The sequence below is a fragment of the Hibiscus syriacus genome, unplaced genomic scaffold (genome assembly GCF_006381635.1).
Source record: "Hibiscus syriacus cultivar Baekdansim isolate YM2019G1 unplaced genomic scaffold, ASM638163v2 tig00111847_pilon, whole genome shotgun sequence".
In the NCBI taxonomy this organism is placed as follows: domain Eukaryota; kingdom Viridiplantae; phylum Streptophyta; class Magnoliopsida; order Malvales; family Malvaceae; genus Hibiscus; species Hibiscus syriacus.
Genome location: NW_024063200.1, coordinates 120,822 through 139,559, shown reverse-complemented (window position 1 = coordinate 139,559; position 18,738 = coordinate 120,822).

Below are 18,738 nucleotides of genomic sequence, written 5' to 3'. Positions count from 1 at the left end.
TCAGCCAATCAAAAAGAGTTAGGGAATAAAAACTCCCTGTATTGTGTCCAGATGATCTGCGACCAGACATTTCTAGCATTGGTGCAGTCACGAATGATATGAGGTATGGTCTCTTCATTTGCTCTACAGATCGGACATCCGATAAACGCCACTATACCCCATCTCGGTCTTTCCACATTGGTGAGAAGTAGATTGCGTAATATGACCCATATAAAATTTCTAACTCTCTGAGGACTATCGAAGCTCCATGCCAAGTCCCAAGTGTCATCTTCTTCATTCCATTGAGCACGATGGAGTTCCGGATAAGCTGTCTTGATAGTACATTTACCTGACGATTCCAAACGCAAATTAGAATGATCGGCGCCAGCTTCGCTGGTAGGAGGAGGTATGACTATAATGTCAGAAATAGCATCCATATCCAAATAGGGGCGCATTTTAGTTAAATCTCATTGCCCTGCGTGATTAATGAAATCACTAACCGTCGCCTCTGAATCTCAAGCACAAGCATCATTGGCTCGTTCAACAAGCGGACCTTTCCGGAGAATCCAACTGTCGAACCAAAATCCCGTGTCAAGGCCATTACCTATAGACCAACAAACGTTCTCACATATAAAACACCACACCTTAGAAAGAGATCGCCACACAAAAGAACAATTACCGGAGATGATTTGAGCTGGCATACGAATACTAATTTTGTACTTGGATCGGCAAAGCATAACCCAAAGAGTGACTAGTTTCATTAAGAAATTATACCCAAGCTTTATTAGTAAAGCTTCATTTTTGGGTCGGATAGCGCGTAAGCCTAGACCACCACAGATTGTGGGTTGGCAACAATTCTCCCATTTAACCGGGATTATTTTCAGGTGATCATCAGTTCCACCCCAGATTCAATGACAGACAATAGATTCAATTCTCTCACACAACCCTTTAGGAATTGTCACCATCTGCATAAAATAGTTGGGGATGGCCAGAAAAGTCGACTTGACTAAGGTGATGTGACCGACAAGAGAAAGCTTCGACGCCGTCCAATTATTAAGTTTCGTCCGAACTTTGTCAACAATAAACTGAAAAGTACTCTTAGTTATCCGACTATGAAAGAGTAACATACCCAAATAGGACCCCAAATTGTGAGATCGTTGGAATCCCAAAAGCATAGCAAATATCAATAGCGAGATTTTCGGGCACGTTGTTGGAGAAGAAGACTTTGGTTTTGCTAGAATTCACCTTATGCCCCGAGAACCTACTGAACTGGTCGGGAATAGCGTGGGTGAAGAGCGCTTGATTGGTAGTTACCTTACTAAACAAAAGCAAATCATCCGCAAAAAACATATGGGTTAGCTGGGGTCCTTCTCGAGACAAAACCATAGGCTCCCACAGATCCAAACTCTGAGCATAAAGGATGCTTTGACCAAACCACTCCATGTAGAGCACAAATAAATACGGAGAAAGAGGTCAACCTTGCCGTATACCCCTGGTGAGTTTAAAGACAATAGGCAATGAACCATTCCAGAGAATCTGTAAACTTGACGAAGTGACCGAATGCATGACGAGACAATGGAGATAGGGCGGGCACCTCATATCCGTAACCGTGTCAGAGAAGAAATCCCAAGAGACCCAGTCATACGCTTTATCCAAATCAACTTTAATAGCCATCCAGTGCGTTTTACCCTTCTTCTTTCTCATCGAATGAATGACTTCCTGGTCAACTAGGATATTATCATTGATGCTCCGACCAGTACTGAAACTAGCTTGATTAGACGCGATGATCTTCAGGAAAATGGTTTTGCAATGACCTTCATCACAAGTTTGTACAAAACGGTATACAGACTAATTGGCTAGAAGTCAGCAGATGATTCAGGATTCTTGACCTTGAGAATAAGAACAATCATGGCCTTATTAATTTCTGGATCAATTGGTCTTCCGTTAAGAATGTCCATAACCCAAGCACACACAGACGATTCAACGGTATTCCATTGATTCTGAAAGAATAAGGCATTCATACCATCCACCCCAGGAGATTTGATTGGACTCATCTCGAAAAGAGCTTTGCGGATTTCCTCAGAGATGGCTGAAGTGTTCAGATAGCGAATGTCACTATCCAAAAGATGCGGAAAAGCCTTCTTAATCGGAAAGGTGCCCGAACGACCACCCTTGTCCTGATAAAGATTAGAGTAAAATTTAGTAGCTTCTTCCCAGAGAGTAGCCTCGTCATAGCACCAGTCCCCATCACTAAGATGAAGAGCCTGGATTCTGTTTGCCTTATGGTGAGTGAGGGCACGACTATGAAATTATTTCGTATTTCGATCCCCCTCTATAAGCCACGTATCACAAGCTTTCTGTTTTCACATAATTTCTTCCTGTTGAATCAAAATAGAGTAAGATCGAGGAGAAGAAAAACTCTCTTTAGAATAATCTCACAAAATTGCAAAAAGGAAGAACTCTTAAGAAAACTTTCAAATGCTTATAATTAAGATTTGATTGTTAGATGATAAAACTCAAATACAAATAGGGTATTTATAGGTTACAAGAAATAATTTAAACCACTCATTAAAATAATCACTAAATAATATAAATTATTGAAATTAAAACATGAGAAAAATATTTAATTTTCACCTAACTAAATTGATCTAAGCAATGATATCAAAACTAAATTGATGTAAGCAATGATATCAAATTAATTTAACTATAAACTTATTTAGACTAATATTGAATTTTTAACATTTTCTCTTCTAATTTAGTACAGATTCTCAACTCTTCATCGTGGAGCTGCGGGGGGGGGGCCCATATTTATCCATAGACGCTTGAATAGAGCCCAATTGTTTCTTGAGTTTACGTTTTTCCTGTATGATATGACCAAACACGTTGTTATTCCAAACTTTAAGAGATTCATTAATATTACTCACCGATCGATGGGTGTTCCCATCGAAATTCCAATTATCTCGAATAAACTTGTTGAAGTTTGGATGTTTAGTCCATCCTGCCATGAATCTAAAAGGTTTACTGGTTGTTTAGGGTCGGCTTTTCAAAGTCCTGATAATAATGGGTATGTGATCCGATTTGATACGGGTGAGGTGATACACCGAAGAATTAGGGGCAATAGTACTCCAACTATCGTTCACCACCATCCGGTCAAGGCGCTCAGACACATCACCCGACTCCATGTGAACTGCAGACCTTTGAAGCCAAGATTGATAAGCTTATGGTAATCCATGAAATTTTGGAACAAACTGCAACCAACACCTTTCCGCAAGCCCCCTCTTCTCTGCACAATGAAGCAAAGCATTAAAATCACCTGCTAAGAGTCACACGCCACTATTAATGTTGAGACTGCTCAGATCTCTCCATAGGGCGTTTCTCTTACTGTCATTAGGATTACCATAGACGGCAGTAAACAAAAAAAGGTACGGAATAGAACTCCCTGAAATGTTAACATGGATATCTTGGGGGTGGGTGGTAACAATCTTCACCGATATTGACGAATTCCATACAAGCCAAATCTCGCCAGAGAAGCCTGTTGCCTCAACTCTGAAAGATTTTTCAAATCTGAGTTACTTGATTACACAACCCGCAGTAACCCCACTGATTTGGGGTTCAAGAAGATCAATCATACTCGGCTTATGGTCCTGCACATATTCTTTTATAATTTTCGGGAATTTGATTCCCCCACACCCTTGACAGTTCGAGCTAATTAAAGTAAAATCCAATTAAATAAGAAGATAGAATACCTCTACTGTTTATCTACAGTACTATTACCGTCCAGTTCACTAGTGGGGTGCTGGGAAGGAATTTGATTTTGAATATTCTTCAGAACTCCCTGCATCGCATCATGTACACGAAATCGAGCGCCCGAACTAGCTTTACCTCTGAGACTCTTATTACGAATCACATAAGGTGCGCTTCCTCCCTTGGTGGCCATGTTACGTTTACTAGAATTCTATTCGTTGTTATTCTGTTGTTCATCGGTAGGATAGCTGTTCTCTCCAACGAAGTTAATCGCCAAATGCAATTTGGGATTCAGGGATGTCGCCATTGGTATCCCATTTAAACCTAGTGAATTATCAAAAATGGGATTAGCACTTGAATTGAAACAATCACCGATAAGGCTTACCTGTGTCGAGGCTTTAGCGTGATTTTATGCTCGAGTTCTAGCTGCGTGGGAATACTACCATGTGCCAAAGAGACCTGTTTGGTGGCGGTTGGATTGAGAATTAGTGGCTGAATTACGGGGCCCACCTTTATAGGTGACTGCTTTTTAAAAATTAAAATCTTAGTCCCTTTCGACAATTGGGTTTTGGATTTCTGTGCATTGTTGCGCGTTTTAGACGAATCTGGTACTTAACTTTTGCCCTTATCAAGGGTCATTGATTTTCATGAAGAAAATTTTTGCCCTTACCATGGTGGTGTATGGTTCATTTTTTTAATTTTTGATATTCATGAAGAAAATTCTTCTAAATATTTATATCATATAATTTTATTTTTGATAAAATATAGCTAGTTTAACTGTCTTGATATTGTTTGTCAGTATATCCACAATTTTGTATTTATTTAGAATTTGTGTTAATCATTTTAAAACATCTTTAGGTGTTTGAATTTGATTAATTAATCTCCCTTATTTCTCTATACTTATTGTTGATTCTTTCCATCTACGAAGAAATCGTAAAACATTACCTTGAAAGGATTTTTCTTATGTCCAATTATTGTTGTTTACAACAATTGTCATAGACTGTGTCCAATCATCTATGGTTTTTTTCATAGTCTGATATAGGATCATTTGTTAAGTTTGAATATACTTTTCGTTGTACAACATTTCTTTTATTAAGATTTTCTATACTATAAAGGATTGCTCGTGGAACTTCTACTGTTTGTTCAGTTTTAACATGTTGTTCATCAATTATTCTAATACTATTATGATCTTGTTTGTTATTTCAATTAAAAGATATTAAATAATAATCCTAAAAAAGATCAGGATAAAATTTTATTTTTCCATTTGGATCTTGATCTCGTTGATCAGTTTTCATAGTGTTGAATCATGCTTTATAATATTTTGATATAACAAATTAAGGAAAAATGTTTTTTGGACTTGAATTGAATTTATTCAAAGTTTTCAAAAATAATTCAAAGTTCATTAAAAGTGAATTTGAGCACAAAACTGATTTTCACGTACAAAGTATTGATACTATTCTTACAGTATCGATACTATATGAATAGTACTGATACTATTCATCTAGTACCGATACCCTAAGTAAGAGAAGTATTGATACTCTTAAGGTAGTACTGATACTATCAGCTTGCTCAAATTACAGAATGCAAAATAGGTATCGATACCTAAAGGGGTACCGATACTACTTTACATAGTAGTATCGATACCATGAAGGATAGTATCGATACCATCAGACCCAACGACTAGTTTTATTTAAATATTACAAAGGTAGTATCGTACTCCCTGTAGGAGTACCGATACCCTCTGTAGGAGTACTGATACCCTCTGTTCTGGGAAGCTTTATTTTGTAGAGAAAACATCCCCAAACGGCTAGAAATCATCTCCAATGGCTAGTGTTGTGTATTGTGAGTACTATAAAATTATACGCAAATATTGTGCTAGTATACACAATTGCTCAAGTAATAAAGTGATGAGTGAGTATCGTCTCCACAGGGATTGGAAAGATCTTGAGTAAAGTTTATGCACTATTCTAAAGTAATTAATTATAGCTAATGGTATTCACAAATGATTATGCCGAGGCAAATGAAATGTGTATGAGTAACAAAGGAAATGTTATGGCAAAGGAAAATGGTAAAGATAACAAATAAATGAAATAACTTGATAATCCTTACACAAGAAACTACTTCGGGAATGAGTAATGGGGAATGATTTAAGAATACTAAAACTGATCTCTCTAGCAGATTTAATATATCTAACTTCACTTGCTCGACGGAGTTTGCTGAAAGTACTCCTGCTATCTCTAGTCAAAGGAACCAAATAGGACAGAATGCAATGGCATCTCCTCTCAGTCTCAGCTATGGAAGCCTACACTATTGATAAAAACTACCCCACTTAGTCATTGAAATCCTATCTTAGTCTCTCTCAAGCACTAAGGGATTAGGATATAGTATCACTAAGCCGGTTCAAAGCTTCTGAAGATACTATAGCCCATTACTTATGTGGATATTTTCTTGTGTTTCTCTCGAATACTACAAGTATTATTAGCTAAGTTTCTCTCGAACACCTAGCCTTCATCTAAGAAATGGACACTCTCATGACTCTTACAAACTTGGATGATGAAGCATTCATAAGCAAAGCAAGCAAATATAAAAGATAAATATTAATCTACCTTTAAAATAAAGTTAAACATTCATAAAACAACCCCACCAAATAAGGTTAGTTCATGGTGGGGTTCAAATATTCCATGAAATAAAACATGAAAATCATTTGTTCCAAATAACCCAACTAAAATAAATGAAAGAAAATAGCAAAGGGATGGAGAAAAAAGCCTTCGACGTGCACTATCGGAGCTCCCCTCGGCCACCACAAACTTCCTTAGCTCGTTAGCTCCTCTGGGACGCCTAGCTTGCCACTCCCTCGAGCTTCACCAATGGAGGAACACTAAGAAAAATAGAGGAAGAAAAACGGTGGAGAAGATGATAATTTTCTGGGTTGGTAACCTCTTTTCTTCCCCCCCCCCCAACTCTCTCTTGTGAGGTGTAATATATAATAAAAATATCTAAGGGTAATGATGAGGTTGTTTCTCTCAAAATACCCCTCATACCTTTAGGGTCATTCCTTGTGCGTGAACCTTATCCTCCAGGTGACAGTGGTCCCCCAGCAGGCGGTTACAAGCAACAAACACGTGATTTGACAGTTGTCCTTTTATGAAAATATCTTTTTGTCCTTCTCTGTGCCAGAAATGCCAAGGCATTTCAATATGCTTTAGCAATGTGTGATGTCACGAGATTCCTTTGCAGCTCGCCCTTTTTTCTTGTTATTTCCTGCACATCACTAAAAACCATACCTTTCTCCTCATATAGCACCTTAATAAAATAAAATAACACAACCACCACAAATGCAAAATAACCTATATGTACCCTTAAACAAACAATAACTTAAGTCAAAAAGGCCTTAAAAGTAGTCTTTTTACGGAGTTATAATATCCCTAAACTTAAGCTATTACTTGTCCTCAAGCAATGAATACCAATTAACACAATCAAAATGTCATGGCAATTTTCATCAATAAGACAACAAGACAAAAAATGAATTTCAACCCTCAGAAAAATTAGCTTCAACATGCTAGACATATCAAGAATTCAAGTACTCTTCCCTAGGTCAAGATTCTTTATGGTGTTGTGTGTGCGTGATTGTATCTAATCTATACTTAACGAATTTAGGCAATTTCTAATTGAGTTCCCTAGTTTTACCACGACATTAACTCATTCATTAAGCATATTTATAATCCCTTTTCACTTGCTACACAGTTTTTTCTTTCTTTCTTTTTTTCACTTTTTTTCACTGCTACGAAGGGAGTCAGCTCATAACACCTACTATCCCACACTCTAGGTGAAAGGGAGCATACCTTCCACCCCAAGCTAGTCAGGTAGAGTCATCCCGTTACTACTTTCATTCACTCGTATGCATGTGACTTCCATTTATTAAAGAGAGTTTCAGGCAATGCCACTGCAAAGAGGAGTGTCCCTTTACAGCTATAACTAAGCATTTATTCATGATTAAACAAAATTCAGAAATAAGGGAGTTCTTAAACAGTGATTTATCATTTAAGCATAATACCATATTTTAATGCCAAGGCTAACCAGAGTTCTTTCATAAAAACTTCCTAAGTTTCTTAAGTATAGAGAACATACAAAATGTGTAAGAATAATTCACAAAGAATCAAGCCCTAGAGTCAGTTCTATCATTCTCAACAGTCATTTACATTCAATTTCTAGCCTCAAAAGTTCATCATCATCAGGTATCATCAAAACATTTCATCTAAATTTCTTACCATTTACTGATGCCATGGCATAACGTTATGCTAATACTATCATGCACATGTTCAACAAAGAACACTATCTCCCCCAAACTTGAGAGAATCGACGTCCTTAATGTTGAATAAAAAATAAGTTAAAACTATACTACATACTATGCGATGCAATGCAAGGTACCTTGTCTTTTTAAGATGGTGGTAGAGTCACTCTAGTAGTGCTAGTAGTACTCCACCTGGTGCACTTTCTCAGTGGGGTAGGGCTTGAGTCAGGGTCAGAATTGGGTTCAACATGTGGTGTGCCAGGGCCTTCAGTATTCTTGGATGTTGGGGTCTCCACACGCCCTACATATGACTTTAGACATCATCTAGTCCTGTGTGGCAAAGGTTGCAGCAACATTTCTGTTTGCCTGGGAATCTTACTTGAGGGCTCATCATGAGTCTCATTGACTTTTCAGGCTTAGTTTAGGATTAAGGATGAGACTTAGGTACTTGCTCGGGCACCATACCGTGTTGATTGAGTTAGCATCCTTTGGCTTGGGTGTACTGTCTTGCTGAGTGACATTTTAAAATGTCATGGCATCCTCAAATACTGGCAAGATCGCATCCAGGATGACTGAAAGATTATGAGCCAAATGTGGGAGCATCTCCTTATGAACAGGTGCCACAATTAATCCTTGTTTAATCCCTCGTATGCTTTATTGATTCTTCGATTGCATCTAGCTTTGTCTTGGCATATTGGTTTGCAACAACATGTGAAGTTCCCTCGTCCTTGTCCTTGGCTTTATCCTTGTTTAATCCCAATATCACGACCAGCTTTGCATTAGTATTGCCTTTCAACCCATGTGAGATTTCATCATATTCATCCTCCAAAACACCCTTTGTCCTAAAAAGAACTAATATTAAAAATAAAAATAAAGAAATAAAACAAAGAAAAACAAACAAACAAACACTCACTCACTCACTACAAAACAAAACTTCTAAAACATAAATTAAAGAGGGTTGAAGGGATACAAACTCCAAAACATCATGATTTGTTATGATATTTTTGTCGCGTTCGATTGGAGCACCAGTATAGACCAAAATGCTCCACACATATAACAACGCCATCTTTAGTGTAAGCCGATTGAACCCGATTTGTAGGACCTTTGCAGTAGTCATCTCTCCTCTTGAGTGTTCTCTATATAAAGCTAATTGATAGTGGATAGGATCTCTTTTCGCTCCCTGTTGCCGTGGCATCTTGTAATTGCTTGGGCACCAAAGTCTTTGAAGAAGTAGGGGTCATCCTAGTGACAGTAGTAAACATCTTGCATCAACTTGTTCTTGCCATGGCTATTAAAGTACGGAAGCAAAACACCACTAACGAGAAAATTAACAATGTCAGCATACCACGACAATGCCGTGGCAAATAATAATTTCTCATCAAGGAATTGTTTCTCCATTTTATCCCTTAGTGCTTTAACAATTTCTAGCATAGAAAAATGGGCAGCTAATTGGGGGTTTAGGATGAGTAAATTCAATGAAATCCACAGGTTCAGATTTCGTACCTGGTCTAGTTATGAGTAAGCTAGACTGACCCCTCTTCTTTGAAATATCCTTAAACTCATCTTTGTCTTCTTCATTGAGCTTCATGTACTCACCAGTGCCTAAAGAATTATCGTGGCAGAATTCTGCAGTTTCCCTTTGGTCATCAACTTCTGCTAGTGGGGTTTTTCTTTTTCCCTGGCATTATTTTGCCTGTCATCATTGGGTTTACTCATTGAACCTTCAGCTTTGTTCTCTAGTGAATACGCGTCCTCTTGCAAAGAGATTCTTTATGCACAATCTCACAACTAGGTTCTTCGAGTATCCCCCCCAAACTTAGCATCTTTGTAGATTTGGGTATCACTCCCTAAGGTGAATGTACTAAATTGCTCACTGTCTTTAGCCTTAGTGACTTCAGTATCACTAGGTAATATGTCTGATTCATATTCTTGTAATGTCGTGGCAATTTGACCCACTTGCATTTCCAAAGCTCTCAAGGACAAATTATGACTTTATAACAATGCCCCTTGGCTTTGTAATAATTCTTCTTGACTCTTAATAGATGTGGCGTGATATTGTAATAGAGCCTTTGTAGTTGTCGTAAAGTCTTGCATAGTGGCCTCTAAAGAACTTGTATTAAGTGAAATGTTGTCCCCTTATTATTTTGTGGCATATTCATTTGAAAGGTTGGGGGCTCATCCATATATTGCTGCTGAGCGAGATGACATACATTACGAGCTCCTTGATTTTCCCATGAGAAATTGGTATGTTGACTCCATCCTTGATTGTAGGTGTTGGAGTAAGGGTCATTATTACGTCCATTGAAGCTTCCTACATAGTTGATAGACTCATGGTTGGTCGGGCATTCACTCTCATGATGATTGTCTTGGCATAACAAACATGCCAAACTAGAAACCTTTACTTCTTTCATCTCATTAGAACATTGCAAATTCTTCAACATATTGGTGATGGTAGAGAGTTGAGCTAACACTGAATCTTTAACTTCCAACTTGAATGGAACAAATGTCTTCCTTATAGTTTCAAACCTTGAAGATGAAAATTGGTAATCATGGTTAGCAGTTCGATCAAGAATGTCAAAAGCCTCTTCAGGTGATTTGTCAAGCAAAAATCCATTTGTCAAGGCATCTAGCATCATCCTCGTGGGTGCATTGACTCTATTGTAGAACATCACGACTTGAGTCCAGTCATGGAATCCATGGTTGGTATATTTGTGAAGCAATTCTTTATAACGATCCCAACACTCATACATTGACTCGTCATCAGCTTGATTAAAAGATGCTATGGCATTCCTAAGATGGCTATTCATATTGGGCGGATTATGCCGTAGCGAAAAGTTTTTGCACAATTTAACCCAAGACTTCATCGATCCGGAAGGTAGTCCATTGGACCATACCCTGGCATGATCTTTCAAAGAATATGGAAACAACTTCAATTTCAACACTTCTTCATGCAAACCTTGTTATTGAAAAGAATCAAAAACCTCCAAAAAATCTCGAACATGTTGCATTGCATCCTTATGAGGAGTACCACCAAACTTTTCAATCAAGTCAACATGTCGAACATAAATAGTTTGAGCTCGAAGAGGGTTACCTGAATCTTGGGAGCTACAATAGTAGGTTTTAGGTCATCCAAGGTGGGAGCTAAGTGATCTCTAATAGTTCATGGTTGAGCAGCATTCCCAGCATTTGGAATTGTCGTTGCATTTAGAATTACAAGATCCTTCACTTGATTTTGAACAACATGAGTCTCAGGTTCAATATGAAATAATGGTTCTTTGGGTCTTTTACGGGTCGTACAACAACATAACACCTGAAAAAGGTAAACACAAAAACAAGTAACTATGCACAGAGAGAAGAAATAAAATGGTGCAACAACACACAATCGCTCAAGTAATAAAGTGATGAGTGAGTATCATCTCCACAGGAATTGGAAGGATCTTGAGTAAAGTTTATGCACTATTCTAAAGTAATTAATTATAGCTAATGGTATTCACAAATGATTATGCCGAGGCAAATAAAATGTGTATGAGTAACAAAGGAAATGTTATGGCAAAGGAAAATGGTAAAGATAACTAATAAATGAAATAACTTGATAATCCTTACACGAGAAACTACTTCGGGAATGAGTAATGGGGAATGATTTAAGAATACTAAAACTGATCTCTCTAGCAGATTTAATCTATCTAACTTCACTTGCTCGACGGAGTTTGCTGAAAGTACTCCCGCTATCTCTAGTCAAATGAACTAAATAGGATAGAATTCCATGGCATCTCCTCTCAGTCTCAGCTATGGAAGCCTACACTATTGATAAAAACTACCCCACTTAGTCATTGAAATCCTATCTTAGTCTCTCTCAAGCACTAAGGGATTATGATATAGTATCACTAGGCCGGTTCAAAGCTTATGAAGATACTATAGCCCATTACTTATGTGGATATTTTCTTGTGTTTCTCTCAAATACTACAAGTATTATTAGCTAAGTTTCTCTCAAACACCTAGCCTTCATCTAAGAAATGGACACTCTCATGCCTCTTACAAACTTAGATGATGAAGCATTCATAAGCAAATCAAGCAAATATAAAAGATAAATATTAATATACCTTTAAAATAAAGTTAAACATCCATAAAACAACCCCACCAAATAAGGTTAGTTCATGGTGGGGTTCGAATATTCCATGAAATAAAACATGAAAATCATTCGTTGTAAATAACCCAACTAAAATAAAAAAAGAAAACAACAAAGGGATGGAGGAAAAAGCCTTCGAGGCACGTTATCAGAGCTTCACTCAGTCACCATGAACCGCCTTAGCTCGCTCCTCTCAGATGCCTAGCTCGCCACTCCCTCGAGCTTCACCAATTGAAGAACACCAAGAAAAATGAAGGAAGAAAACCGGTAGAGAATATGATAATTTTATGGGTTGGTAACCTCTTTTCTTCCCCCTCATACTCTCTTGTGTGATGTAATATATAATAAAAATATCTAAGGGTAATAATGAGGTTGTTGCTCTCAAAATACCCCTCATACCCCTAGGGTCATTCCTTGTGCGTGAACCTTATCCTCTAGGTGGCAGTGGTCCCGCTGCAGGCGGTTATAAGCAGCAGACACTTGATTTGACAGCTGTCTTTTTATGAAAATATCTTTTTGTCCTTTTCTGTTCCAGAAATGCCAAGGCATTTCAATCAACTTCAGCGATGTGTGATATCATGACATTCCGTCATAGCTCGCCCTTTTTGCTTGTTATTTCCTACACATCACTAAAAACCATATATTCCTCCTCGTATAGAACCTTAATAAAATAAAATAACATAACCACCACAAATGCATTTATATGCAGCTACATACATCTAAAATGACCTATATGTACCTTTAAATAAACAATAACTTAAGTAAAAAATGTCTTAAAAGTAGTCTTTTTACGGAGTTATCAGCTAGAAACAACAACAACCTCATTCCAACTTATAAATACAAGTTCAAGACACTTGAAGAAGGGTTACAAAACCTATCCAATCAATCAAACACAAGAGAGGAGTTTTTCATTCCTATTTTACTTTCTCTTGTAAATATTTTGTTCTTGTGAGCTATAAGTTGTAAACACCCTACCTTGTAGTAGTTTTATTGCTTACTTATTTTATCTTTTGTAAAGGGGTTTTGGTTCTAGCTAAGCCTTTGAAAAACTAGGGAGTTTGTAAAGGTTATCTCTTTGTCCTTAAAAAAGAGAGAACAAATTAGTGGATTTGGTGGAAAATCCTAAGTGGGGAGCTTAGGTAGTGGATGTAGACTTTGGTTAAGAAAGATGAACCACTATAAATCCTTGTGCAACAATTTTGTATCACTTTAATTATCCTTACTCCCTAAAATTCTTAAAAAGCCAATTCACCCCCTTTTGGCAAACGTTTTTAGTTGTCATTGAGTGTTAACAAATCCTAACAATTGGTATCAGAGTTTAACTCATTAGAATGTTTAACAACCTTGAGATGATCCTCGAAGAAGCTCTATCGATTCCCGACGCAACCGACAAGAAGATGGTTTCGACCTCTGGCTCTTACTATATTGAAGACTCTCAACCGGTCAACAAGCCACCTTACTTCAATGGAACAAAATATGCCTATTGAAAGAATATGATGATTTTCTTCATTCAAGCCAATGATCTAGGAGGTTAGAACTCAATCATGAAAGGATACTCCATTCCACCCGGTGAGATGGATGATTGGAGTGATGGAGAGAAGAAGAAGTTCCAATTCAATGTTAAGACTATACACATTCTATTTTGTGTATTAGGCTCGAATGAATATGGAAGAGTCTCCTCTTGTTCTAATGTCAATGAGATATGGGTCAAGCTCTAAGTCACTCATGAATGAACCAATGAAGTGAGGGAAACCAAGATAAGTCTTCTCAACCATAGTTACGAAAATTTCAAGATAAAACTAAATAAAGACATCAAAGCTATAACAGATAGATTTTTCATGATTTTCAATGGTCTCAATGGATTTGGAGAAGTAATCCCTAATGAGAAGATTGTGAGGAAGATGATCTACTCTCTTCCTAAGTCTTGGCAATCAAAGAAGATAGTGATCATTGAAGCTAAGAACATAAAGTCTCTCACTCTTGATGAGCTTATTGGTTCTATTCTCACTCATGAGTTGATGGTGAAGGAAAAAGAAGATGATGAAAAGAAGAACAAGAAGAAGGGGGCAGGCATTGCCTTCAAATCCACCAGTGAGGGCGATCAATATTCAAATAAAGAGGTGGATAAAGATGATGATGAAGAAGAAGAGACGACCAAGCTCTTCAAAAGATTTAAGAGATTCATGACTTCCAAGGAAGTGAAGCATGAATCAAGCAAAAAGAAGAGTTCCTCGGTGTGCTTTAAATGTCAGAGAACGAGGCATGTCAAATATGATTGCCCTTTCTAAAGAAGAAGATATCAAGCAAGAATAAGACATTTGTGGAAGCTTGGAGTGATGAAGATGACTCCAATGATGAAAATGAAGTAGTCAATCTATGTCTCATGGCCATCAATGAAGATTCAATGGTAACTTCTAACTCTAGTGAATTAGATTCTTATTATTTTGATGAGTTACAAGTTGCTTATAATGAGTCGTATTTGGAATTTGAGACCATGAATTCCAAGTATAAGAAATTAATTTCAAAACTTAAAGTTGAAAATGATTTGGTTTTGAAAGCAAAAGTTGATTTTGAAAAACAAAATGAAAGTTTTGAAAAATGATTTAGAGCTTTCAAAAGTCAAAATAAATTATTTATAAAAATAAAATTTTGATTTGAAAGTTAAGCTTGAAAGCTTAACAAAAGAAAAATAATTAATTTCTAAAAACAACTCATTGTGTTTAAAAATGACAAAATTCTCACATTGCCATTTTCATGGTCATTTGGAACATACTTGTCCCATAAAGAAAAGAAAATCTTTTAAAATTAGACAAGTATGAGTTCCTAAGGCACAAGGGGCATTGAAAATAATGTCCAAGGATTCAAAGCAATTTGGATACCAAAATCTACTTAAATGCCTTTTATAGGTGTGTGGGAGCAATGGTGATGAAGGTAGAGATACTCAAATGCTCTAGCCACACTTGAAAAGTAATGGGTAACCTCTAAGCTTAATGTTATTATTTTGATTAATTGGTTTCTCATTTAGGTTTAAGTATGCATGAGCTTTGATTTTAATAATTTTATATTTTTTATCTCATGTATGTTGAAAATATGTTATGATGAACATTTTAAAGCTTTGATGATTTTTCATAATTTTTAGTTCATCATAATAAATTTTGGTCAAAATTGGTTTTAAATGCAAATGATATCTCTCTAAGAATTGATATCAATTTTTCAAATGCTTTGATTTTACAAATTTTAATTTTTGACCTAAATTTAAATGCTTATGCAAGTAATTAATTGCAAATGATATCTCTCTAACAATTGATATCAATTTTTTTAAATGCATAACATTTTTGGAAAGTTTTATGCACATGCACTTAAATTCAACATTTGGTATTGCATCAAGTATTTTAGACTTGGATATATTGAATTTCTTGTACTACTAACATGTTTGTTAATCTTTGTAGAAATTCAATGTCTTTTAAGTGTCAAGCCCTTTAAAGTCATTTTGTTTGGAATGTTATTATTGAGGGGGAACTGTTGATTTTCCAAATGATTTTATGATAAAATTTACCACTTACTCTCTATTGTTATTTTTGAACTTTAAAGATGAATTAGTTTTATATAACAAAAAAGGGGGAGAAGTATGGGTTTGAAAAATTCAATTTCTCAATGAAAAAGGGGGAGCTTTAACATTTTCTAAAATATATCTATTTTCATTAAATATTTTATTAAGGGGGAGTTTTGCCAAAACAAATTTCTCAAATGTTTTACTATATCAAAAAAGGGGAGATTGTTGAACTATGTTTTATAATATTTTTGATATAACAAATTAAGCCAAAATATTTTTGGATTTGAATTGAATTTATTCAAAGTTTTCAAAAATAATTCAAAGTCCATTAAAAGTGAATTTGAGCACAAAGTTGATTTTCATGTACAAAGTACCGATATTGTTCTTACAATATCGATACTATATGAACAATCCCCATACTGTTTGTAACACCTAAAATTCCGGGTCAGTGATTGAAAAGTAAAGATTTAAATTTGGTAGTTTAATTTTGATAAATTGAAAAGTTCAATGACTGATTTGGGAAATTGTTGTCCAGGATTTATTATCAAAGATGGAAAGATGGAATGGCATTATGGACTTTTAGTAGGAAAATAATTTAAAATTCTTTTTAAAGGTATTTAACATGTGGGAAAAAGAGAGATAAGGAAAAATAAATATCTGGAAGCACTTGGTCATCTTCTCTTCTTCTTTCTTCTACCGTGACCCTTCCCTTTTGCTAAGATAAGTGATTGAAGTGGGTTAATTCTTTTATCTTTGATTTGGTTTTGGTTCTATGAGTGATATAGAAGTTTAATAAAGATTGAAGATGAGAAGAAACCAAGAGATTAAGGATTTAATGGTGACTTAGTAAAATGGGTTTTTAAGAGAATTGATTGAAATTTATTGTATTTGGATTTTTAAAGACATATTTGACTTGTCAAGGGTTTAATTAAGGGATTAGAAGTGTTAGGAAGGATTAAAAACATGTTTGAAAAATTGATATGATTTTTAGTCACCAGAGTTCTATGGAAGATTTTTTTTTTTATGTAAAAGGGGTTTTAATGGAGATAAGTTAGTGGGAATAAGTGTAAATGAGTTTAACGGTATAAATAGAGTTAAGGGTAAGAGATTTAATTGAAATTTGGGTAATTTTCGAAGTGAAATAGGTGATTTCTGGGTAAGGGTATTGGTACTAGAAGAACAATATCGATACTATAAGGTTAACTGGGATGAAATTATATGAATCAGATGAACATTATCGATACTAAATAGTAGTAGTATTAATACTGGTAAGGGTATCGATACCAATAGTAAGGTATCGATACTATAAATAAAGATAAAATTACAGAATGTCAAAATGGTATCGGTACTGAAGTGGGTATTGGTACCATAGAAGAGAAGTATCAGTATTGTGGGTATAGTACCAATACTATCCAACCGTAAATTGTTAATTAGGTGTTTCAATTCGTTTAAGTAAAAATTATGTGGTTAAATGTTATTTGAGAACTGATATTTATATTGATTATGTAATGTGTAGATTCAATAAAAAAGTAAATTCTGAACAAAGTGAAAAAAATAGTTGCTTAGGGCTTAAGTGAGGCAAAAGGTGAGTGCAACTTACTTAGATATATATATATGATTGGAGGGTGGCTTGCGATAAGCCAACTTCAAATGTTTATGAATTAATGATTTGTATTATGTTATAAAATATATTTTTATAACTTGATTTATTAAATGATTTTGTTATAATTTTTGGGTACGAATTACCCAAACTATTTGTACATAATAATTTGAATAGTTCTATGGTATATGCAATGAGTAAATGTTCTATGTGAGATGATTTATATGAATAAATGCTAAGTGAATATGTGCTAAGAGATTTTAGTTATGTGGAACTATTATACCCGAAATGTGATCTATATGAATAAAAGACCTCTTGAATGATAAATGTGATCTAATTATATGGAATAAGCCCAAGGTATATGTATGAGAATTGGAGGTATAGTTGGCATGCCAATAGTCGAGGGTTCTATGTGGTCCTTCGGGATAAAACTATGTGGTCATTCTGGACAAATATGTGGCACTTTGGTGCAAATTATGTGAGTTGTGGTGACATCATTAGTGTACAAACTCAATGTACTCAAATACCTAGAGTTCTCAGTAGTATGCATTGGGCTAAAACAAAGTTATAAACCGAACAAGTTATAAAAGTATACATTCTTATTATGAAATGAGAATTGAATCTTTTATGAAATTTGTTCTACGAAAAAGAATAAGAAATTATTTTATAATGTTTTATCTTGCTCGTATTTGCCTCACTAAGTCATAGACTTAGCGTGTGATTGTTTCACACGTAGGTGCAAAAAGCTTCGAGGAGTAAGTCGAATATGCAAGGGAATGACAGCATACCTGTGAAGACTATTAGATCAGTGAAATGCAAATTGTATATGTTTTGTTCTTTGAAATGTTGTTGGCATGTACTATAAATGTTTAAATTGTAGATGCTCTGGTATGTTTTATATAAATGTTTTCATTTGTCCAATAAAAGTCAAATTTTAGTCAAATTTTCAGAGAGTCAAAGAGTTGGAAGTCAATGTGACACCTCAGAGTCGTATCCGGGTCGGGTACAGGTCGGGGTTATTACATTGTTCATGTGGTACCGATACCCTAGGTAAGAGAAGTATCAATAAACTCAAGGTAGTACTGATACTATAAGCTTGCTCAAATTCCAGAATGAAAAATAGGTACCGATACCCAAAGGGGTACTGATACTACTTTACATAGTAGTATTGATACCATGAAGGATAATATTGATACCGTCAGACCTAACGGCTAGTAACAGCTAGTTTTATTTAAATATTACAAAGGTAGTACTAATAATCCCTGTAGGAGTACCGATACCATCTGTTTTTGGCAGCTTTATTTTGTAGAGAAAACATCCCCAAACGGCTAGAAATCATCCCCAATGGCTAGGGAATGACCACAACCTCAAACATATAAATACAAGTTCAAGACACTTAAAGAAGGGTTAGAACACCTATCCAAGCAATCAAACACATAAGAAGA